Raw genomic sequence first — 24,819 nt, 5'->3', positions numbered from 1 at the left:
TGAGTCCGGTCCAGGAAGGCATGGCTTGGCAGTTCGGGTTGGACTGTTCCCATGAGGCGCAAGGTCAGACTGATTTGCATATGGCCATGTCTGAACTGGGGTGGCAGAGTGGGCTAAAGAACGGAGATGGATTAAACCCAGATCTGTTGACTGGGTGTGAGTGTTTGATTGGTTCAGATGCTCCGTCCATCACCACCCCCTTTTGTACCGCTTTGTTCGCCATAAGTTGGCAGGGTGTTCTCAGACGTGAGTCCCTTGCTCACTTTGCCACTGGATTCAAGCAAGCCTGGCTGAAGACGGCTGTAATGCCAGAGACCGGTCCTAGGAAGCTTGAGTCCGGTCCAGGGAAGGCATGGCTTGGCAGTTCGGGTTGGACTGTTGCCATGAGGCACAGGGTCAGACAGATTTGCATATGGCCATGTCTGGACTGGGGTGGCAGAGTGGGCTAAAGAACGGAGATGGATTAAACCCAGATCTGTTGACTGGGTGTGAGTGTTTGATTGGTTCAGATGCTCCGCCCATCACCACCCCCTTTTGTACCGCTTTGTTCCTCATAAGTTGGCAGGGTATGCTCAGACGTGAGTCCCTTGCTCACTTAGCCACTGGATTCAAGCAAGCCTGGCTGAAGACGGCTGTAATGCCATAAACCGGTCCTAGGAAGCTTGAGTCCGGTCCAGAGAAAGCATGGCTTTGCAGTTCGGGTTGGACTGTTCCCATGAGGCACAGGGTCAGACTGATTTGCATATGGCCATGTCTGAACTGGGGTGGCAGAGTGGGCTAAAGAACGGAGATGGATTAACCCAGATCTGTTGACTGGGTGTGAGTGTTTGATTGGTTCAGATGCTCCGTCCATCACCACCCCCTTTTGTACCGCTATAGGCCAACGTATCCTGAGCGGGAGCATAGAATAACTCTAGCACCATTCAACGTTTATGTTATCCAACAACGAACGATTCCTGCTGAGAAAATGGAAAACATACAACAGATTCATTGCAAATGAGGCCAGGCTTGCAACAAGGCCATTTGTAACAAAGTCCTGGTTTGCAAACTTGAAAAAAGCCGAAGGCTGGCTAGAAATAACTATTCACAAAGGCAATTTTGCTAACAACTGGTACCATCTTAGCAAGTTGAAAGGATAACACTTTTATGGATTTTTTCTGAAAAGCAAAACAGTTTCTGAAGAGAAATCAGCAAAGAAAAACATGTTTACTCAAGAAAAAGGAGGGTGGAGCAGGGAGCATGGAATTTTCAGCAGATGTTTGAAAGCAAAATGATAAGGATTGTAATGAATGCTTTTGCATTGTCTTGGGAGACACAGATTTTGATTTTTCTTCCCATATCAAAGATTATTTGAATTAGGTTTATATTGTTATTACCACAACCCCAATGTTATCCTTTGAAGAGATAGGCCCTGCAGTAGAGAAAAAGAATGTATTCTTTTTGACGGTAGATCCAAACAATCTTTTTTGTTTGGATCTACTGTCAATAAGAAAATAAAAGAAACATGGACTTTGAAGATACTCATTGATGTAAAGTCTGCTTTTTTACTGAAACATGCAACATTTGGATCATTATAATCTTGTCAAGAGAAATGAATGTATAAAGTATTGACTTCATAGATCTTAGGCCTTTACATTGGCTGTTTTTGTTAAATATAAGGGTGTGCTGAATATCTTATTTCAATCATATTAATTCTATGTACACAACTCTATTGGTGTGTCATTAGGCATTTTTGTGGGTAGTAGGTGCCAAAAGGATATAATTTGCACCCCAACAATAGAGGAATTCTTGATGTCAAAGAAATTGCTTCACACTATGATTTGTTCTGCTTGAAAGTATCCATTAGATGTGCGATTCCATCCCTGTAAAAGGGAACACTACTACCTCTTCTTTGTTAATATTCTTCATAATCATTTCATATGTGTGTATGATTAAGGAAACAAGTCTAAATGTTAAGATTTAATCTGAATATGATGCCTCTGTGAAACTTTCAGAGATTGTTTTTCACATATGTACTAATGTTATACACCGAAAGGCAACCCTGAGTCCTTTGTTTAAAATATATTTACAAGTTAGTAATAAAATTAGCAGTTTATCTTATTGACACGTATTGACACGTATCCATTATAACCTTAATAAATGATTTCCAAATACATCAAACTCATACCGGAAATCATGACATCTTTATACTTCCCATGAATGTGTGCTTAATAACTATAAACGTTTTACATTATATTAGCTTAAATTAATGTGGGCCTGACTGAAATGTTAAGTCTCTTGACTTGCTACATTCACTGCTCATAAGAGAATTTCTTAATATAACAAATAATGTGAAACTGTATTTTTTTGCTGCCTTCTCATGTACTGTGCAAGACATTTTCCTACATTTCAGTTACAGTGAGGACCATCTACCAGGGAAACATTCCTCTTAAACTTGCTTACGTATTTTTGTAAAGGAGCATTGTTCCAACGTTTCACATATTGGATTGCTTAAGGACTGTTCAATTGGCCCACCTCGCCTGACACTCATCCTATATGTACTGACCAATAAACTAAGTGGTCTGACCAAATGAGGGGATTCCAGGAGGTCACCCCCGGAACTTTAAAAATATAATATTTCCTAATTGAACTGAAAAGGCGGCAAACTGAGTGGCTGGTGAACTGGCACACAGAGTGCCAGTGTCAGATGGACTGCTGGTTATTTCCTTACTATCACTGGCAGAGTCTTGCAGAATTCTACTGGCAATCTTGACTTGCCCAATGCCGACTCAACTGGTTTCCTTTCTGAACAGACGCATATGGCATATACGCCCAGTGGTCTCTTCCTTTCTGGGAGACTGCTTGAACTGGCCTGCTTCGTGTCCCTTCCTGAACTTTGAGCTTTGGATTTTTCGAATTTGACCGAATCGTCCTATAACTTGATGACATTTTATTGATGCATTTTTTTCCCTTTAACTTTTGATAAACTATACTAAAATTTCCATATTGACTCTGCTATCATGATTTATTCCTTCCAAATTGAATGTGCATTCCTAATATGGGGTTACTAATGATCAGGAGGGATCATATTAGGGAGATCTGAGGGCATCAAATACTAATGCTGATATTTTGTATAGCTTTAACTCAGATCTTGGTGTGTATGATTCTGACTCACATTTCTTTAGGAGATTTGGGTTTGCAATAGTCATCCTATATCTTTATAGCATTGTTCTGAGAGTAATTTACATGAATCTGATTTGCAGTTTGTAGACCAGTTATCCAATTCCTGATCCTCATTGGATGTGTGTTGAGACCCTTATATTCAACCCCTCTCAGCACAAAACAAGGCCCATCGGAGGACCAAGAGGGTGGTAAATAGGAGAACAAGAATATGGGCCCAGTGATGCTACAGCACCACCTTTCAGCGGATTGAACATTGTATTATTTATATTTATAGGCCTAACGTTCACCATTTGTGGCTGCCAAATTCTTATGTGAACATCAATCTTTGAATCTTGAGGCTGTGCTTGGATCCTAAAAATACTCAGTGAGAGCATTATTCTTGTCTGTTTCCTGAGGTTTTGTCAGGGATTATGTATTTGCTTATGTTGTGATTGGTCTATTTCTTCAGAATGATAGCCCTTCCTGATAATTTTATACACATAAGGATACCATATTGTAAGAAGAAGCACAATTAGGTGTTCTTTTTATTTTGTTGTCACTTCCTGTGCATAGTATCTTGATTGTAAAATAACTGTGGGTGTACTAGCTTGATAACTATCCAAATGTCTATGCCTGCCAAATTTACAATTTCACTAGTAGTATCTTCCTTTAAAAACATTCTTATCCATTCCTTGAGGAGAACCCCTTCACTTCAGAAACCCACAACCAGAATAACACATGTAGTTTAGCATGCATCTGTCGTGCAATCCCTTAATTTCATATGGGAACACATAAACCCTCCTCCCTGGAAGCCCTTCAATTAATTCTATAAAGTACCAAGTGAATAAATAATGATCTGAACAATTTGCATTCATGAATCACCCCAACATTTCAAACAGTGCATTAACCCACCATCTCTACGGTGTAAATGTGGAGAACTATGACTCAAGTGCCACATCATATTAGTGACTAAATACTCAGTGAAATAACAAACAATAATCCATGAATCCAAATATGTTACTTCACTTATTTAATACTACTATTTTAACTCAATTATCCTGACAAAGAGAAATGCTTCTGACATTAAGCTGCCATATATACAGAGCCAGTTCTATCCACATTGACTGATTAACCTATTTTAAGCAGCTAATGAGTGGGTAGGGAGTACCCTTGGATTCTAATATTTCATATTTCAATAAATTCACACTGAACAAAATTTGATATGCACTAATTAAAAGGCAGGTCTGCCTTTTTATTTAAACACTGTATGATATCTTTCCAGAATTTAGTTGGACAGGGACATGTCACAAACATATAAAGATGTACAGTTTGAACTGTTTAGCATTTTGGACGTAAATGACGTTTCAGTCTTGACAATTCAATTAGCTTAAAGGGGTGATGTAGATATGCAAACGAGGTTAAAACGTTCAACACAATGTTTCCCCATGTGAATATTTGCATATCAATACTCTCTCTGATCCGACCAGTCTTCAAATAAATATTTTATACAGTCCATCCGCAGCCTCCTTAGCCTACTCAACTTTTTAAAAAAAAAGAGAATTGAATATTTTAGAATATTTAGATTAAACTATTGTTTGCAAAACATGTGTTGGTGTTTCCATAGCTGTGCATATACTTATGGAGTCCTGTCAGAAATTGGATTTTTCATTTGAAAGTGGGGTGCCCATACCAACTTATTTAACACACCGTGATAAAATCACAACACAAGTCTCATCGAAACTCTGCTCAAATGATTTGGACAAAACAATATAGAAAAAGTAAACTGCCATTGAATAAAAAAAAGAAAAGGTCTGTCATGTGACCTTTGGAGAGCAGTTCCAGTACCTGACTACCTGGATGATGTCAGGAGTCTTCTTTCCTCCAGCAACGCCCTCTCCTTTTAGTCGTTCTCTTCAGGCTCAAGAGTGTTCTGAGGATGTAGTGGTGAAGTGTCAGTCTTATCCATTGCACTAGATAGTCAGTGAATAAATTGCCCTTCCCAATACTGACTACTTACTGACCTTATGTCTACTTCCATTTGCTGCTCTTACTCTTCACTTGACCGTAGAAATACTCTGAATCCAAGGTGGCTGAAACCTTCTGCCTTCCGGAACAGCTCCAGGAAGGTTCATAGACACTACCCTAATAAGATGAAGGACCTTCCTTCTGTTAGAGTCCACAATGGTTTTCCTTCCTGATAGGATTTGAGACAATGTTCTATAAGGGCTTTAGGAATTAATGGTATCAGCAGTGGTGGCTGATCCCAATGCGACATGGTAGGGCAGCAGCATGGAGGGATAGAAGAATAAAAACACAAAGAGAAACATTTTTTTTTAAATTACCACTTACCTGATGCTACATCTGCTATCTTTTTCCTCTCCCAATCCTGCATCAGTGCGCACTGTGGAGGCTCCCAGATGCCAATCCCAATGCTGCTCTCATGTTGGGAATGCTTTTACCCAGCATGAGACAAGTTCTGGGATTGGACTGAGTTTTCTTTTTTGCCACTGAGCCTAGGAGCCTATTTGGTCTCCACCCAGCTGTGCAACACAACTCAGGTTGGAGAAATGCTAAGTGTGCATGTTGGTTTCATCGTCCTAAAACGGCTGGCCAAACCGACATGCGCACTTCGCTTTGCCCATCTCTTCTCCCCCCTAAAGCCCAGGTTGGCCTGGCCCCACCTCACATTGTGACTTGGCTGGCTCAGTGAAAAATAAAATGATAACAAAATTAGTTTATCATTTTATTTCTCACTGTTGCCTCTGCTGGATATCAGCATTGGGGCGATGCTCCTCCGCCATAACGGAGGAATAGCCCCTGGGTATCATATGCTGTCAGCCCCATTTGAGATCAGCAAGTCAATCAAAGTAGTGTTAAGACTGTTCTGCCAACAGTTCTGTCCGATGGCTAATCCCCGCAATGTGTCTACTTTATGACAACACCTCTCCTTCCATGGGTCCAGAGACTAGGCTACCATCGTCTAGCAGGCAGAGTTGTTAACTTCAGACATGGATGTGTTTTGGTCTCTGGAGGTGTGATGAGTGGCTGAGCATGTTGCGCCAGTTTTGGCCCAGGCAGTCTAAAGTGCATTGTATAATGATACTTTTAAACTAAAATGCACAAACAATCTGATTTCACCAATAAGCCAGATCTTGAAAGTAAGTGGAAAATAACTTGAAATTATTTTCCAAATATTTTCCCAGTCACAGATGTAAACAAAAAAGGGAATCACACCCTGCCCTGTCTATGGAAAATCTAGCCTAACCTAGCTTTTAGGACAACTTTTACAAATATGACGTAAGCCACTTTTTATACATTGCATACTTTGCTTGGTGGTCTTACAAGGCACACTTTAAGGGTGACAATAATGTATAAAAATAGATTTTCTTACATACCAAATACACTTTTCCCTACCATGTCTTACAGTAGTGCCTTCAAACTGCACCCAAGCTAGAGCACAGTGGTCCTGTGGCAGTTATATATTTTTGCCATATATGTAGGCAGTATAAATACACACTGCAGCCCACATGTGACATTTATCTTCCAGGCCACTGGTGAAATTGCCGTGCCATCTACGATGGGATTACTGGAAAGTCAATTAGACCAACTTGGCGAAACTAATTTACCAGTGCCATTTTAGGGTCGGAGTATATGTACTCTGCAACTAAATAGCAGAATCAAAAGACACAGGGGGGTTAAAACCAGCAAAATAGGGTCCAGAAAACAGCAAAAAAAAAAAAAAACAGGGGTGACAATGCAGAAAAAGTAGATTTTCTCCATTTTGCTACATGTCCAAACACAGCCTGATTTCATTGTGCAAAAGAAATGTATTGTTTTGGACTCTGATATAGCTACCAAAACCTTCAATGATTTTACCCTTTTCGGATGCAGGTTTGCTATGGTGGTGATATGTTACTGGATTATGGAATCTGACCATATTTATAGTGAAGGGAACTTTATATTGCACCATGATTGTGTATGAAAAAGAATTGATGCAATTTTAAGTATTTCTGATTTTCCACTATGTATATGTCATTCTCTTACTTACAGTAATCTTATTTTTTCAACATTTTGATTGATTGAGTATTGATTATAGATTGAGGAAAAATGATTGAAGACATTTAGTATGTAAACGATTCTGCTGTGAAGACAGGAAACATGTGAGGACAAATAGAATGGTTAAAATATGCACATATGGTAGCCACAGTGCTTTGTGCAAAGTGCAAGTTAAGTCTTAGTTCTTCTTTGCAGAATAATCTGACCACTTGAATTGCATCATGGGATTTGTAGCTTACTTCAGTTTATTCTTCTGATACTCAAGTTGTCTTAACCTATGCTCAAAGCAAGTTCTCCAGTGCCCTCCCTATGATTTAAAATACCTCTGATGAAGACTATGCTTCTGTGAAATACTCTACCCATTTCCCAACAACAGGACCTCTCTCATCAATGCTCTGCTGTGTAGAAAAGTTCGACATCTCCCAAATAATTGATGGGATAATGCCTAAGATTGGAACTGCAAAAGCCTGTGTAAGCCAAATGAAAAAAACTCCTTTTGGATTATCAAAATATTTATTTTTATCCAATAACATTTGTTTCATATAAAGTGCTAATTAGTACTACATAACCACTTCAGGGAATATATATGAGATTTCACCATAAGCATTTTGAAATTATATTTAAAACATCCAAATTAATTAAAGTGTTGTGCTGTGAATCAAAAATGGGTCACCGATATTCAGCTGCCAAGTTGTCCCAAAACGTGACTGATGTTATTTATGGAAACGTACATGTGGCACAGAGGCACAAGGCATTTCACAAACCAAGTGACATTTTCTTTCACTTTAGAATAAATAATATTACGGGTTCTCTTGTGCCAGTGAATTACAGCTCTCAGGCCCATCATAAGATGGTCTACTGAAGACCAAATGAAGGCTAAAATTGTTAGATTTTATCCTGAAACATAAAATCAAATAGGATTCTTGGTGTGCATCTGCCTGTTATTCGGTATGTCTCCTAAAAAAAAAAGTAAAACCATTATTCCCGTAAAGCTACATCAGAACTGCAATTCAATCCCTCAACCTCTTTCATCTGGATGGTGGTAATGTTCTGCTCCATGGCTTCTGTGAGAAATGACCGCATATTTAGAAAACAACATATTTTCGCACATTAGAAATGCAATTCAGAATGTATTTTACCATAACATTTGCACCAAGCAACTAAACGTTAGCCTGTGCAGAGACTAGGCCTAAAGCTTTTCTTAAACCTGTGCTCATTGTCAAATATTTTGTGCAACAGCCTAATATTGATGTCACCTAAGAAATACTGACATTAGTATTATGTTCATTTTGTTACAATCACCCCATGTTAGATCATATCCATTAAGAATAATAGGCTTAGTGATACTGAATAGAATAAAGGGTGATGTAGACTTATCATGTTGCTTAAATGTTAACTCAATATATGTTTTCACATTTGCTCACTAGCGTTTGTTTCTGCTCTGAAACTCACAATGCATCTTTAGCTTAGGTAAAGGGGTATCATGGGAACCTTCCTTCATGTAGCAATTGAACCAAAGGACTGTATCAATTACAGATGATGAGGTTGCAGACTGTGGGAATTGGAAGAAGATGCATCATATTATTGACAACACACCCTTACAAACTGTTCTGATTGGACATCGGGGGAAGGCATCTATATGAATCGAAGCATGTGTTCAAATGTTATAATAACAAGTGTTCCTAGGTAGTCGACAACACACCTCAACTTGCCCTCTTTCCGGTCCGGTAGTCTTGTTGCTAGTTTTTCTCCTTCAACTGGGACTCTTCTTCATGGAGAGTTGAAGCCTTTAGACCTTTGAGGTGACTTCTTTTATTAAATTCATGATCAATGCTATGGCAAAGATCGTTATTCTGAAAGTTGCTACTACAGCTTTAGGAAACTCTGCTGAATTTCCAGAACTGCACTTCAGGAGGAGTTTGCCTTTCTATTCATTGCTCTCTTCCAGTAGAACTTTTTATGGGTTCTTATTTAGATCTGGTCTTTAGGTAGCTTATTGGGTTACTTTATGGAACAAATGTTTTGATTGCTAATTATTAACCTTCTTTTATATTTCCGTATCTTTTTCAAATTTGACTAAAGATACTTGAAATTTTAACCATATACGTGAATAAACCCTTTAAAACTAAATCCCACCTCTCATCATCTTCTCAACGTAAGCTTAAATGTCCATGATGGTTCATCACCTGACTTTATAGGTGGCTTAAATTCTCAACACAGTGGAAAAGGTCCATTCGACCTCCTCGGAGCCTGGAGGATTCTCCATGTTGTTATTTGTAAGTGGGTATATTTTAAGGTCAGAGCCATTGAGGAGAGGCTTGGAGAAGGGTTTTTAGTCAGGTTTGAGAAAAGGGTGCACAGCTAAGTTTAAGCGCAAGGATATTATGTGATTATTTAGTAGAATGTGAGGTGCAAAGCGGTTGAGGAGATAAGCCCTATAACCCCCCGATGTAGTGACAGCCAGGCTGACACTGCGTACAGTACAAAACAACAAACCTATGCACACTCTAATCATTAAACAGTAGTGTCAGTGTAGACATTTCAGAACATGGAGACAAAGCCATTCATTATCAACAATTAAATAATTGGTGTTCTTGAAATCGGTAGTTTCAAACGGTGTCTTTAATGTTCAACAGAACCAGCCGACACGTGTTTTGTCGCATAAGGGACAATCTTCCCGCGACTCCTCAGGGCTCAGAAGAAAAGAAGTGTCGTGGGGAGAGTCACACCGTCTGTGATATTTCCGACCCGACAGGGCCCAGGACTGGTGATCGGATATGGTATGTCAAAATTCTCATAGCACTTACATCTGTAGTGTGGGTGAAAGTGAGTTGAAACAGTCACGTGGGACACTCCAAATGGCGCTGAATAAGCGATCGAAAAGACTTTATACAAATTTAGAAATGGTATCACCACAGAGAATTGGGCATCGAAGGATATGCGGTGATCCTTCTGAGGAAACTGCCTTGGGTAAAAGACGGGTGCATCTATCCCCAGCTTCTCCTGCCGTGTACCGGGTGTGGTCACCATATCCGATCACCAGTCCTGGGCCCTGTCGGGTCGGAAATATCACCGACGGAGCGACTCTCCCCACGACACTTCTTTTCTTCTGAGCCCTGAGGAGTCGCGAGAAGATTTTCCCTTACGCGACAAAACACATGTCGGCTGGTCTGTTGAACATTAAAGACACTGTTTCCAACTACCGATCTCAAGAACACCAATTATGTAATTGATGATAATGAATGGCTTTGTCTCCATTTTCTGAAATGTCTACACTGACACTATTGTTTAATGATTAGAGTGTGCATAGGTTTGTTGTTTTGCATTGAGGAGAGGCCTTTGGGTCTCCAGCACTTCCCTGATTCCACAGTAACCCCCTTTGAGCCCACCCTTCACACCACAGCATGTCTCATCAAGTGCCACAAGAAATATATCCACATCGCCCATACCATGATGGATTTCCACTGGTTCCTCTTGCTGGCCTGCTCCATCTTCAAAGCCAGCTGCACGTTCTAGAAAACCATCATGACTGGTACCATTGCATGGCTGGATTGCAAGCTCACCGTCTCTTCATGTCAGTAGCCAGGACACCATCAAATTGGAAATGAAAAGGTGCATAACAAAACAATGCAACAAATCACATTATCTATGCACCCAGGAACTAGAAGAACATAAGTTTATCTATCAGGACTGCCCCAACACTTCTCTAATGTAATAATGAGCCGAAGACCTTGTAAATACTAGATCATGATACAGTCATTGCCGACTCATGCTCTTGGAGACCAGTGCCTGAAATAGAAAAGTAGAAGTGCAGGTACTCTGTACCAGAGTACCTGCTTGTTTCTGAGAAGTGCCAGTACTCTCCAATTAAAAGGAATTAAATTTCTCTTTAGAAGTGCCGGTTCTCTTCCTCTCAAAATAAAAAAGTGCCAGTACTCAGTACCGGACAGTACCGGTCCATTTAAAACACTGCCTACCCCTTCAATCATAATCTGACTGTATTTTTACCTTCGACCCTGTACAGTACTCAGCTGACTTTCTGCTCGGTTCGCTCTATAACCATTACATACATACGCGGGAACACTCGATTACTGGATGTCTGAAAACAGGTTCATGAAAAGGGAAATGCTACGGGTCTGGCAGTTTGCTTTTGTGCACCACACAAGAAATTACTAATTTCACAACGCAACAAAGAAATACTTTCCATAGTCAACATGGCAGCTTTCATTGACAAATCTACCGATATTCTGTTTTTAGACAGAGTCCAATATTTTCCGATTGCACCAAATTTTCAAATGTCATCGATGATTTTATACTTCCACATTGTGTCATATGACGCTGAGTCTTATTTAGAACTCTTTGCTTTTCCCTCCTCTATCCAGGAACTACAAATTGCATTCGATAATTCACAGCATCAGGTGGTGGGCACGTGAGGCTGGGTAACTTGGAAAAATACGAAGCATAAACTTATTTTAACGGTTTCTTACTTGGTAACAAAAAGACTGATGAAAGCGCTAACCTTTTTGACTTCTGTCTCCTCTAGTGCCACCCTGAAGAGTTCACCTTCTATAGTGATGACGTACTCGGAGCTTACTTAGGTAAATTGTCTGTTCCCATAAACACAGATTTTACCTTCTTCCAGTAAGTTCTTGTGATTGATTCAGACCTATTGCCAAGACCGTTCCTGTAATTTCACCAATGTTTCTCTATGTCTAGTCTTAACCTCTATTATTTACTCATTTTTTCAACATAAAATAGTAATCCGGGAAACGATTAAGGGTAAGTGGTATCAGAGAAGGCACCTTGCCAATGTGCGCGTATTAACTTTGGGTTGCAAAAAGGTAGCCCGATGGTTTTTAAGGATAACCTGGAAATCCTTCACCATCCTTCCTTTGTGTCAAATTAAACAATCACTTCTGAATCCTAAATCGCTCGATGTGGCCGGTTTTTATACACTTTTCTGATTTTCTACAGGTTCATTTGTTCTTGTTGGAATAAGATTTTATAAAATATATATCTACATCCATGACTCCTTAAACTGCAATAAACAAACACTCGACATGCACAGTGTACATTTCCTCACATCCATACCACGTCATGAGGTCGATTTATAAAAAGGTCGACCTAGAATTGGGCTCAAAAAGGTAAATGTAAACATATGCAGGTCAAGCGATAGATCGCCTTATTGCTTAAAAACAGCTGTGCTCGTTAAAGCACTGCACGCATAATGTATACGCACCTCAACAAATCACTGCCTGGAAAACATTTTGACTATCTCGCCTTCCCTCATGATAGACCGGTTACTTCGGCTGTGATTCGTGGGTGTTTGCACCACAGACTTGTGTCTTGAAAGACCTGGTGCAAATCTCAGGAGCAAACTGATAGAAATGTCAGGGCAGATTTACAAGAAAGTTCAGCAGCGCTGCACCACAAGCCCTTTGGCTGCGTCACACTGCAGCACTTTCAGAGCACAGGAATGCAACATATTTGCAATGATATTTCGCAATCCTGTGCTCTCCGCTGTGCTGGTGCATAAGCAGCTGCCAATACTCCAACGCAGGCACCCTTGCACCATGTTGCAAGGATGCCTGCATCATGGGGAGATTGTTTGTATGCAGGAAGGGGCACCTTCCTGCACGAAAACAATCACTACTGGCATTTTCCTCTTTCAAGGCTCACTGTAGAATGCAGCACGCATTGGAAGAGGAAAAAATGAGGAGAAATGAAAATATTTCTCCTCAATGCGCCTCCCTATGCTTCCCCTAGGGTGGCGTAGCATACCGACACATTTCCAGGTTTACGATTCCTCGTAAATCTGGAAATGTTTCCGGTGCCACAGCAACACCCATTAAACACCCCTTTCACGCAAAGTGCTGCGTGTAAAGGGGCCATATTTACAAGGACAGGAAAAGCCACACCGGGTACTTTTCCTGTCCTTGTAAAAATTGGGCAGAAAAATGCACTGCCAGTGCATCACAAAAAGTGACGTCCTGGTAGCGCAAGAGGCAAATATGCCCTGTAATGTTGCACACGTTGGAAGCAGACGTTCCCCATTGCTTCCCGGGTAAAAGCTAATTGGTGCAAGCTGCACACCTGCTAATTTGTGCACCACACCCTATCACAAATTAGCAGGTGCTTTGCTTGCATGCATTTTATGAAGTGCAATTGTGGTAGAACCCTGAGTGGGTATAACAGTAAAACGGCTACATGTGATACTGATTTACCTCGACGATGGAATGATTAATCCACATAATAGCATGACAAAACTCTATGGGGTTCATTTATAGTGTCTTTCCTTGACACAGGAGCCTGCTCCCTATTTACAAGGCAACACTAAGCCACTTTTTTTGGTTTAATGCCTCGAAAATATGGTTCCCTTTAACACAGGTTTCTGCATTAAAGGGGAATGCAATGGGTGTTGCTGTGGGCATTCCCAGAAACATTTGTCTGTATACATTTCAGTACAATTACATCCTTTGTATATTTAATAGGAATCAGCAGTAAATCAATCATTCATTCCCATAATATTTCCAATCTTTTTCCTTATCTCCATCTCCTTGGTAGGTGATGTACACAGTTCACCTTGGTACACATTCCACCCATTCCATTTTTTATCCAATTTTTTGGGACAACCTCTGATTTTGAACACCTCTTTTTCAGCTATCATATATCTGTCTAACTCCTTAGTCTAACACTTCGGCGATGGCTTCTCTTCCACCCCCCACTTCATTGCTATTACGCGTTTCACTAGTGTGTATCCCAGAGTGGTAATTTGTTGCTCCACTTTTGTAAGGTCTGTAGCCTCTGATATATTAAGGAGTCCCAGATGGGGTGTTAAGACAATTTCTTTTACCAGCGCTCTCTGCATGTGTGTTGTGGCCTTCGCCCATCGAGTTTGTACATGGGGACAGCCCCATATTATGTGGTAAAATGTGGCTTCTTGATTGCATTGGCGGAGACACTGCAAATCTTGTCTCTTCCCTACTTTTGCTAACGTAAACCCGGTAAAATAGGTTCCATGTAGGATTTTCAATTGAATGAGTCGAAGCCTAAGGGGAATGGCTGCTTCTCTCTGGGACATCAGTGCCGTTTGCCAGTCATCATCTTCAAGTTGCCCGCATTGGCCTGCTATCTCTCTCTCGAGGAGTATGAAATGGATCTGGCAAGTTTTTACAAAGATTTTTATATGTTAAAGGTACAGATTTCTCTAGTATAGGTTCTGAAAGCAGCCAGACCTCCAGATGGGATGATTCTGGTATACTTGCCATGTTTGAGAGTGCAGCATAAAGGGCATACCGTACCTGTAGGTAGCGGAAGACCTCTCCCTGAGCTAGTTCATATTGTAATTTGTAATTGTAATTGTAAGTGTCTTGTAAAGCGCACTGCTACCCGCACCGCAGGCCTCGTAGCGCTATAGACCGCTGGGGAACCCGTCCTGGCTTTCCCTGTGAGATAGTCCCTCCTGGGAGTCTCCAAGGTGAAACCAGGCATCCCCGGCGTTTGTGAGGGGCGGTTGTGGAGATGAGGCAAGCTTAATGCCCACAGTTACCGAGTGTGATCCCTGGTTAGAGTAGGCACCGAGGCGAGAATTATCAAGTCCGCTGATCCTGGTCCAAGTTCATATTGCTCCCTTAGTTCCGTGAACGTTTGTATCGTCCCCTTTTTAGGTTTTGCTTGGCAATGCGTACGAAGTACGCATGCGCTAGCAAAATCTTATGTTTTGCTCTGTGGGGTCGGGTATCCGCCCCCTCCTCGCCCCCTCCTCCCATTGGCTAGCTCCATAAATGGAGGCTAGCCATTGGGAGCCGGATCTGTCCGTCAAGGCCGGACCAGATTCGGGGGCGTTCCCGACATTTTTTCTCTCTCCGCCTCTGCGATGTCGTCATCGCGGCGGTGGGCGGAGTTTCGTTTTTTTAAAAAATGTGTTTGTTTTTCCCATTACGCGGCCGACCGCCGCTGGAGGAAGTCGAGGTGAGTGCTGCCGTTCCCTCCCCCCTCCCGCTGTCCGTGAGCCCCCCCCACCCACCTCCCGCGTCTCATGTCGATTAGTTTCTGGAGCTCGGCTTGGGTCCATTCCCGCCCCCCTCCCGCTTCCTGCACCCCCTTCCCGCTCGGAAGTGCATGTGCAGTTGCCACCCGGAAGAAGTCCAGGTGAGTGCTTGCTTTTTTTTTTTTTTTTTGCCCGTTCTCACCCCCTCTCCCGCTCTCCCTGTCTCCGGCCCCGTTCCCGCCCCCCTCCCGGGCTCAGTGCTAAAGTGACAAGTGTGCGGCTACAAGAGAAAACAAAGCATCATCCGAGGCACAACACTGCAAAATGTAAAAAGACCCCCATCCACAAAAACAAGCGTCACGTCACTGATTTGTTATACTGATTTGAGCTTGGCGCCTGCAGGAAGAAAGGCACGTTGTGGTGTGTATGTAGTTTGGTGGCAGGGAGTTGTACTATACTTCGCGTGCAACATCTAACTAGCTCCGGAATGCGCTATTCCCTGACCTTCGGTGTACCATGAAGGACCAGATCGAACTGGCCATTAAGTTCCACTTCTAGCCACGCTCCCGCCATTGCTTGTCTCGACCTTTTAAAGTGTGCATAGCACGATCGTTGTGAGCGGCAGCGCCAGGCACTTAGTTCTTACAACGTTTATTTGGGAGGTGAATATAAAAATATTGTATTTGATGTTTTTTTCTTTCAGCGCGAGTTACCTCCATGAAAAGACCGAGGCATATGTGCCATGGTGTGGACAGGGTTGCCCAAAAGCTTAGCTAAATTGGACGCCCCTCCCCTTTCGGATTTTCCCGGTTTGAAGTTAAGACATTGTTGGCGGCTGACCCTCCCCCACGTAATGCTGGACATGCCATGCGTTCCGGCCAGATCTCTTCACTGTTGCGCCTTTTCACGTTAAAAGCAGATCTTTACTTAGATTTTTGCCGACTGTTGTTGTTCGTGCAATAACACGCTGTCCATCCTCTCTACACGCTAGTCCCAAACCCTGCACCCGGGACCAGTGTCACATGCTCCTGTCTCCCACCTCTGCCCCCTAGTACCTGTGTCTCCATGCGTCTGTCCGCCCTGTGCCAGCCTTTCCTGTCCAGACAACCCCGTCACTTGCTCAGTCCTCACCTTCATGAACAACTTCCTCTTCGCTCCTCCCACTCCCTGTGGCTCCATCACTCGCTCTTCCCTTTCACCGCACTCTCCTTCTCTCACTGCCTCTCTCTCTTCTGCTCATACTCTCATCCCGTCACTCGCTCTTCCCTTTCACCGCACTCTCCTTCTCTCACTGCCTCTCTCTCTTCTGCTCATACTCTCATCCCGTCACTCGCTCTTCCCTTTCACCGCACTCTCCTTCTCTCACTGCCTCTCTCTCTTCTGCTCATACTCTCATCCCGTCACTCGCTCTTCCCTTTCACCGCACTCTCCTTCTCTCACTGCCTCTCTCTCTTCTGCTCATACTCTCATCCCGTCACTCGCTCTTCCCTTTCACCGCACTCTCCTTCTCTCACTGCCTCTCTCTCTTCTGCTCATACTCTCATCCCGTCACTCGCTCTTCCCTTTCACCGCACTCTCCTTCTCTCACTGCCTCTCTCTCTTCTGCTCATACTCTCATCCCGTCACTCACTCTCCCTTCAACACACTGTTAACTCTCTCCAATGCACCACTCTCTCACCCTAATTTGTTTTTCCTTCTTGGCTCTATCTCTATTCATTATCCCTCCCAGACTCCTCCTGATTCTATAGAGCACTTTTCAAAAATTTTTGTAACCATCGTCCATTTGCGTGAGATTACGCTATTGGCATTGTAAATGACAATGCCATTAATTTATCTGTTTTCAAAACCAACACATAAATACAAAATTTGTCATTGACAATGCCAATACCTCTAACTTTGTCAAAGGCAAAACCATTGCATTGTAAATGCTTGTTTACTAGGTGACCCACTGTGGAGATTTCTATGGTATCCCATCTATCAAAGCCAGGTTGGTTACAGAGTAATCCAAGCTTTTGGGTGGGCCATAGTGGGATGGCTTGCATCAGTACGTCTGACCAACCGAGAAGTCCATTAGCCTGATGCCAAATCTCCACGGAATGGGCTGTTGGGCCCAGGTATCAACCTTTCCGGACAGTAGAGCGGAGGAATCCTAGGTATCCCTCCCTGCCCCTTTGATATTTATCCAGCAGGTATTCCTGGTCCATTGGGGAGTGATAGATCCAGGGTTTCACCACTATCAACTGTGATGACCAGTAGTACAGACGCATATCTGGGAGTGCAATACCTCCATCGTACCAACCCTTAGTTACTTTATGTATCGCTATATGGGCGCCCTCCCATATAGCGTTACAGGATATATGGAAAATGGGGAGAGCAAGCATCTTAATAAAGGGCAGCTCGACCCAGCAAGGAGAGGGGCAGTGACCTCCAGTGCCTGACGTCATTACGCAGTCTCTCCAGAGGGACGGCCAGGTGTCTGCCATGGAAGATCTGAGGATACGGAGTTATATAGATACCGAAGTATCGGAATCCCTCAGTGGCTGTCTCTATCTTACATCCTGAGAGGAGCTTAGGAATTGGCACATAATTTGCAGAAATCACAGACCTAGACCAGTTAATAGAATGACCGGAATATTTACTGAAGTTCGTGAAGATATTTAAGATTCTGTTCACCGATTTATAGGGGGACACCAGATATAGCAGGATATCTTCTGCATAAAGGGATATCCATTCTTCCTGTTCTTCTGCCCACTTCACCCTCTAATCAGTGGATCCCCTCTCACTCATGAGGCCTGTGGTTCTAATACTAATGAGAACAGGACAGGGGACAACCCAGTCTTGTACCTCTTCTTAGTGAGAATATCCTGGACAGTCGGTTGTTGACCTTGACTTGGCCATTTAGGTCTGTGCAGAGCAGCTTAATCCAGTGTATACAAAACATAGGCACGGAAGCACTTCAAAGAGATATGGCCATTCTATGGAATCAAATGCCATTTTGGCGTCCAGAGAGAGTACCACTGCATCTTCCTCTAATAGTTGTTTGTGGCCCAAAACATTATGAAGACGAAAGATGTTTGAGCAGTAATCCGGCCTGGCACGAAGCCCGACTGGTCCACATGAACCAGTGAGGGGATCCTTGAGATCAGGTGAGATGCCAGGAGTTTGGCAAGGATTTTCACTTCTACGTTGATTAGAGAAATCGGCCTATAGAATCCACAGTTGTCAACGGGTTTCCCCGGCTTATGAATGACCACAATAGAGGCCAACTGTTGATCCTCCGGTAAAACTCCTTTTTCATAACTTTCATTGTACATTGCTCGTAAGTGGGATGCAATATGCAAGGCCGTTGTTTTTAGGAATTCAATTGGGATCCCGTTGGGCCCCATTGCCTTCCCCGATTGTAAACTGTTTATGACTAGGCGGATTTCATCATCTGAAAGAACCTCCTCCAGTATATTCCTATCTTAAGTGGTTAGGGTAGGCAGACGGATATCTGGTAGCAATTGGCGGGAGTCTTCTGCGGTAGCAGTGGTCAAGGAGGTGTACACCCTCACCAGATGATCTGCAAAAGCATCCGCGATGGCTTGCGGGTCTGAGAGATGTTGCTTATTACTAAGTGTTAATCTGGGTACCCAGCGCTCTTCCTGTTCTCTCTTTTTCATCCATGCCAGCATCTTGCCAGCTCTATCCCCCAGTGCGTAAAGTCTAAGCCATGTGTCAAGCAATCAGGCTCTTACCTTCTCTTCTGCTAGGGTTTTATATTCTAGCTGTCTAATGGATATCTCATGGGAAGTTATTTCGCTGGGTGACTGTCTGTGTTTTGTGATGGTGTAGTTCGCTCTCAAATTGTACTAATTGTGCCTGTTGTTTTTTATTATAACCCTCTTTGAGCGCCAATACCTGCCCCTTCAGGACCATTTTAAAGGCCTCCAATATTAATTATGCGGATTCCTCTGAGCCTACGTTTTCATTAAAGTAATGTTCCGACTGAGTTATTAGACTCTCCTTTATTTCCAGAATTTTAAGCAACCAGGGGTTAATGACTATGGTATTGCTCTGCCGCCGGTTATAGTATGTAAGGTCCACCCACACGGAAAATGGTCAGAGATGCCTCGTGGTAGACAACGTGGGTTCCAAAAATTGCCAATGTCTGCCACGCGTGTCAAGAAATAATCTATGCGAGATAGGCTTGTGTGGGCAGTTGAGTAATATGTGAAGTGGGTTTGATCTGGGTGGAGTATCGCCAGATGTCAGTAAGTCCCATGGCCTTTGTGAATTCTGACATATGCGTGCTGGGGTGAACCTGGGGGCGTATTTGTTTCCTATCTATATGGTCATCAAGGGTCATGTTACAAATGCCGCCCAGATTAAGGTTTCCAACCGGGAGATCTATCATAATTTTCCCTAGGTCTGTGAGCGCCACCTTACCTAGCGCAGGTGGAAGGTAGGCTGATATTACATTAAGCGCGTTCCCCTCCCAACTTGCCTCCAGCCTCCAGTACAGCAAATCTACCCTGGGGGTCTGGCCATGTGCGTATCGGGGTAAGTGCTAGACTTTTTTTGACTAGGATGACTGTTCCCCTAGATCCGGAAGTGTAACCCACGTGGATCGGGAGTTTGCAGCCCCACCACATCAGGGCTTTACACTTATTCCCCACCAGATGTGTTTACTGTAATAGGACCAGATTGGGGGTTTGTCTTTTGAGATATTGTAATACAATGCCGCGTTCTATTCTAATCCCCCATTCCATGAACATTACAGGTCAGGATGGAAAGTGATGTGTCTACAAGTTTGCCCACCATGTGTCCATTAGAAAGGTTTCTTGAGAGCTCAGGGACAGATCACAAGGAGCGGAGACTTCAATAATCACTATAACTTTCAAGACTGTAAACAGTGAATGACAGGCAAGCAGACAGGTTTTGCAGAACAGTGTGAACTCATCCCCTTCACCTGTGGAGATGTTACATGTGACTGATTCCAGTGTGTCAAACCCTGTGACTTGAACATATGAACAAAACTTAAAAAACGTACCCCCTCTTCCCCTCCCATAACTCCCCCTCCCTGCCCCCCTGCCAGTGGACTTTCTACTACCCACTCCCCAACAAGGCAAAGTGCCTGTCCCCCCTCCCTCCATTTAAAGGTGCCTGATCTACGGCCTTTAACCACCCCCGCCCAGTTCTAACTGTTGCAGTAAGTGATTTGCTTTACGTGGGTTGACCCCAGACCCATCCTATATTCGGAGCTGAAGTGTACCAAGCGTAGCTACTCCATTGACGGTTACCCAGTAATGTCCTACAGGTACTACATAACCCCTTCAGAGTCCATTAGCTGTGGCTTAGATTGGTCATGGTACACTCAGGAACATTGATGCTTCAACTTCATGTTGTCTAGTCTGTTTCTTTGTTGGCCAAATCAAGTTGCAGCTCGTTGTTGTGGTCTGTTCTATTATTCCGTGGTCCCACATGTCTCTCCTTGTGGGGTTTCTCTACACGACGCTAGCCCTCCAGCCAGTCCCACGTTTCCTCAGGTGAAGAGAAGAACCATGCTTTACCCTCTTCCTCCACTCTGAGTTTTGCTGGAAAGATCATGGCGAACTTCACTTCTTTTTCTCTCAACGCCTTCTGGACCACCAGAAAGCTCCGCCGTAGATTTTTGACTCTCGTGGTAAGGTCTGGAAAAAAGGACACCACACTATTTGGCAGGAGGGTTAGAACGGGCTTCTTAAAGTATGACATCGCCATCTCTAAAGTTAAAGACGAGGGGGAGCACCCTGCTTGGGCCGTGCCCTTGGAACTCAGTGAACCCATTCAATAGAAAAATATTTTGAAAGTCTCTTAAGTTGCAAATGTTTTTAAAATTAAGTCCTCTACAAAGAAATCCACTGCAGGGCCTTCTGCATGTGCTGGAACTCCCAGGATGCACACGTTATTCCTTGGCGCCCTTCCTTCATACGCATTAAGTTGCACTTCCATTCTAGTTTGCTTGTCCTGCAGTTGTGTCACTTGGTGTTTTAGCAGGGAGGTATCTTTATTTAAGTCTGTTTTGCCGTTTTCCACCTCCTTAACTCTGGAGTCCATTTTGCGGAGTTCTGCCCGTATGAGGGAGACCTAAATATTCACTGAGTCGAGACGGGATTCCAGAGATGTGCGAACTCCAGCGATTGCTCCCATTATATCCTGGAGCGTGGGTCTTTTTGCGCCTGGTGGGGTTGCATCACATCTTGGACCTCCGGGTGAGCGGAGTCTGGAACATCTCCGTTTGTGTTCCACTCAAATTTAGCAAGTTTGTTTTGCATCGCCACTTTATTCCCTCTCCCTCCTGCCATTGTTAGTAGTCACAGGGTGGACAGATGTCAAGTGATTAGGGAATGCACTCAGTAATCCCCAACACCTGCCCAGGAGTCAATTCCCTCCAGCGGACTGTCGGGGATCATGGTATCTGCCCCCTGAGTAGCGGACAGATTAGGAGATTCAGCAGTATGTGCTGCACAGCAAGTCTACTTTAAGCAACTGTCCAACTAAGGAACGCTCCTTCTCCTGATGAGGGTGCTCAGTACAGCGGTTCAAACCAGATGGAAATGTCTCAGAGGAAAGCAGAGGGTGGTAACCCACCTCCACGAAATGGCACGGCCTGTTGATCTGCCGCTGGTTCAGTGAGCCCCTGACAGGGGTAATTAGGCCCAGACACAATGAACTGCTTCAATCCAAGCGGGGGGCACCCCACCTCCAGTAAAGCACCAGGTCTGCTGCCTCTCTCCAGCCCCCAGCCCACAATCTTGCCTCAGAGCAGTATGTGCTACCGCAGGGGTGCACCCTTGCCTCCTGTCTTCAGGGCCTGCCTCAGTCCTCGGGCCGTTTGTCCCCACCCGGTGGCGTGCACCTACTGAGTCATTCATTGGCACCACAAGAAGTCCAGCAGTCTATGCAGGCCCGCACTGTTGCATGGATCAGGAATGCCCCGTAGTGCCCCTTGCTTGCCTCCAATTATCCCCGCTGTGCCTTACTGTCAGGATCTTCCGTAGTGGCGCCGAGCTGGTGTATCGCTGCCTTAACTCCGGTGCAGAGCCCAACTTGGTGGTGAGATGTCGGAGGTCGGTCTCCACTCATGCAGCCTGTTATCGAGAGCAGCACTCCTTCCGCCTGTCCTCCACACTCACTCCGGTGTAACCGAGACCCGGGCAGACGCACCCTTCAGCCTCTTACCCAAGGCTCAACGAGGTACGGCGCAGCAATTTTGTGGATGCCACATCTCGCTCATGACGGTCGCTTTCCCATTACCGTGTGGGTCTTCCAGCCTATATTATCCTAATTTCACAATGCCTCTGAGATTGGGCACTGGGGTCTCTTCTGCAGCACACATAGAAAGAGGAAAAAGCCTCTTGTGATTGTTTTGGTGCAGGCATCCTTGCACCATGGTGCAAATGTGCCTGAGTTGGTGCACAGCAGCCCATTGTTTACCAGCGCAGGGGAAAAGGAATTGAATGTGCCGTATCTGATAGATGTGGGGCATTCCTGCCCTTTTCTTTTGCGGTAGGGCAACGCAGAAGGAAGGCCTGCGGTGCTGGATTACGACAAAACCTCATAAATGAGGCCCTATAACTTTACGATCAGCAGAAGTTTGGTGGTAAATTTAAAGGAAAAAATATATACATTTACGACATAACAGTGTTTTGTATAAACCTTTGTTGATTGAAAACCATAAAAATCCTTGCTTTGGAGATGAAAATATAAACACTAATTTAATAGAAACAAAAGATAATTTTGCAGGTTGGTTTGAAACAGCATAAACTGCTGCTTTAAAATTGGTGGGAAATGAGTTGTTAAGTAAGCTTGGAGCTTCAGATGTTGATATGATGATATACCCATCCATACTGGGGATTGGCAGCTAGGGTGTTCTTCTCTTGCAGCTGTGAGAAAACTCTGTCCAAGGTATTGCTTGGTCAAGTGAAGGACGCTCTTACTACGGGGAGGGCCAAGCTTACTTTAACCTAAAGCCATGACAGATGACTACAAATAGCCTCCCCAAGAATTGTTTACGTTTTTGCTCATCTGGGACTTGATTTTCTACCTTCACATATTGTTCAAAGAACCTTTTTTAGAACCACAGAAAGTCCAGCTTAACTTTGCAAATGCATTAATTCTTTGTGGTACGTTTCTCAAGCCATATTCAAGCAGTACTTGAGCTTGTGAGACCAACCTCGGCAGGTGGATGACCTCTTTGTTAACATTTGTTTGCTAAGGTGTCAATAAATCCGCCTCTTTTCCATGGGTGATTTCCAGGCCGTATGAAATCATCGGTAGGAGCTGTGCTGCCATTACTGTGAGTAGGTGTTGTTGTGACAGGAAGCTGGTCTTATTTTGAGGCTGATTAAATGCAGAAGATCAAATGCGTGCTTTTGCTCACATTGCAGCAAAGTGTTGCTTGAGGGTCCGATGATGCTCAATCACTATTCCAAGATATTTGTGAAGGGCAGTCAATATGACTGCCCTTCACAAACCAATTAAGAGTTTGTTTTCTTTGTATCAACCAAGCGGCTCACCTTTGTTTTTTTTTTAGATTGAGCTCCAGGCCTTGCTGCTCAATGTATCCAATCAGTGCATTTATTGACCTCTGTAAGCCGACCGGATTCGCCACAACAATGTCATCTGAGTATTGCAGATGGCCAATTTAATCTGTTGCCAGACTTGGCAAAAAAAACTCTACCTGTGCTGTCAAGTGCTGATCTAAGTCAGCCAAATAAAGGTTAAATAAAGAGTGCGCTCATTTGGATCTTTGTCTTGACACTCCTGCTGTTGCCTACTTTAACTTGAACCCATGTGTCGCGGTACTGGGTGATAATCGCGTTTAGTAATTTTTCAGGTAGACCCAATTCTGCCAGTTTTGCCAAACGGCCGGCATGGGGAACTCTGTTGAAGGCTGATTTGTGGGCGACAAAGCATGCAAATAAATTGTTGCCCCATTTGTTGTATGGCCTTTCCAGCAAGAAGAGTAAGTAGAGACAAGTTTGGTATTGCGATCATGCCTAGGTTAAATCCCGTTTGGGTTTTTGGTATTAACTTATTCTCACTCGCCTATGCCTGGAGTTCTCGTAATATCCAGGACGGTACATAGTTTGGCTTCAATATCTTTTAAGGCTGTTAGCCTGTAATTTAATAGTGATGATTGGGTGGCAATCTTGTATATTTGGATTAAGAATGCTCCCTCTCCAAGATGGTGGGATGGTGTTGGAGCTACTAATCCATTTAAAAAGTGGTATTAGATGACTAGTCCAAAAGTAAATATCTTGCATCAACAGTACATTCGGAAGGCCATTATGGCCCAGTGCCAACCTTGGTCTTAATATCTGTGCCAACTGCTTCACATATGGAATGGGTTCTACAAAGTTACTTGGAATATTGAAATTTAGCGAAGTCATTGGCGTCATTTCGAATTTGTTGATGTAAAGATCTTCTGTAAGCTGTCGATGTATTCTAGTACATGCTAGATTCATTCGGTATTGGGGCTGCACCTCAGTAGAGTTCACCTTTGGTGTCTCAAAGTTGATTGTGTTCAAGCTTTCCCCACAGATGGATTCCCTTTCTGGAAGAGAGTACATAGCATGAATGTGGGACACCCAGGCATCCCCAGAGAT

Source organism: Lissotriton helveticus, chromosome 4_1, assembly GCF_964261635.1.
Source record: "Lissotriton helveticus chromosome 4_1, aLisHel1.1, whole genome shotgun sequence".
Taxonomy (NCBI): Eukaryota; Metazoa; Chordata; class Amphibia; order Caudata; family Salamandridae; genus Lissotriton; species Lissotriton helveticus.
This window is presented reverse-complemented; position numbering follows the sequence as displayed.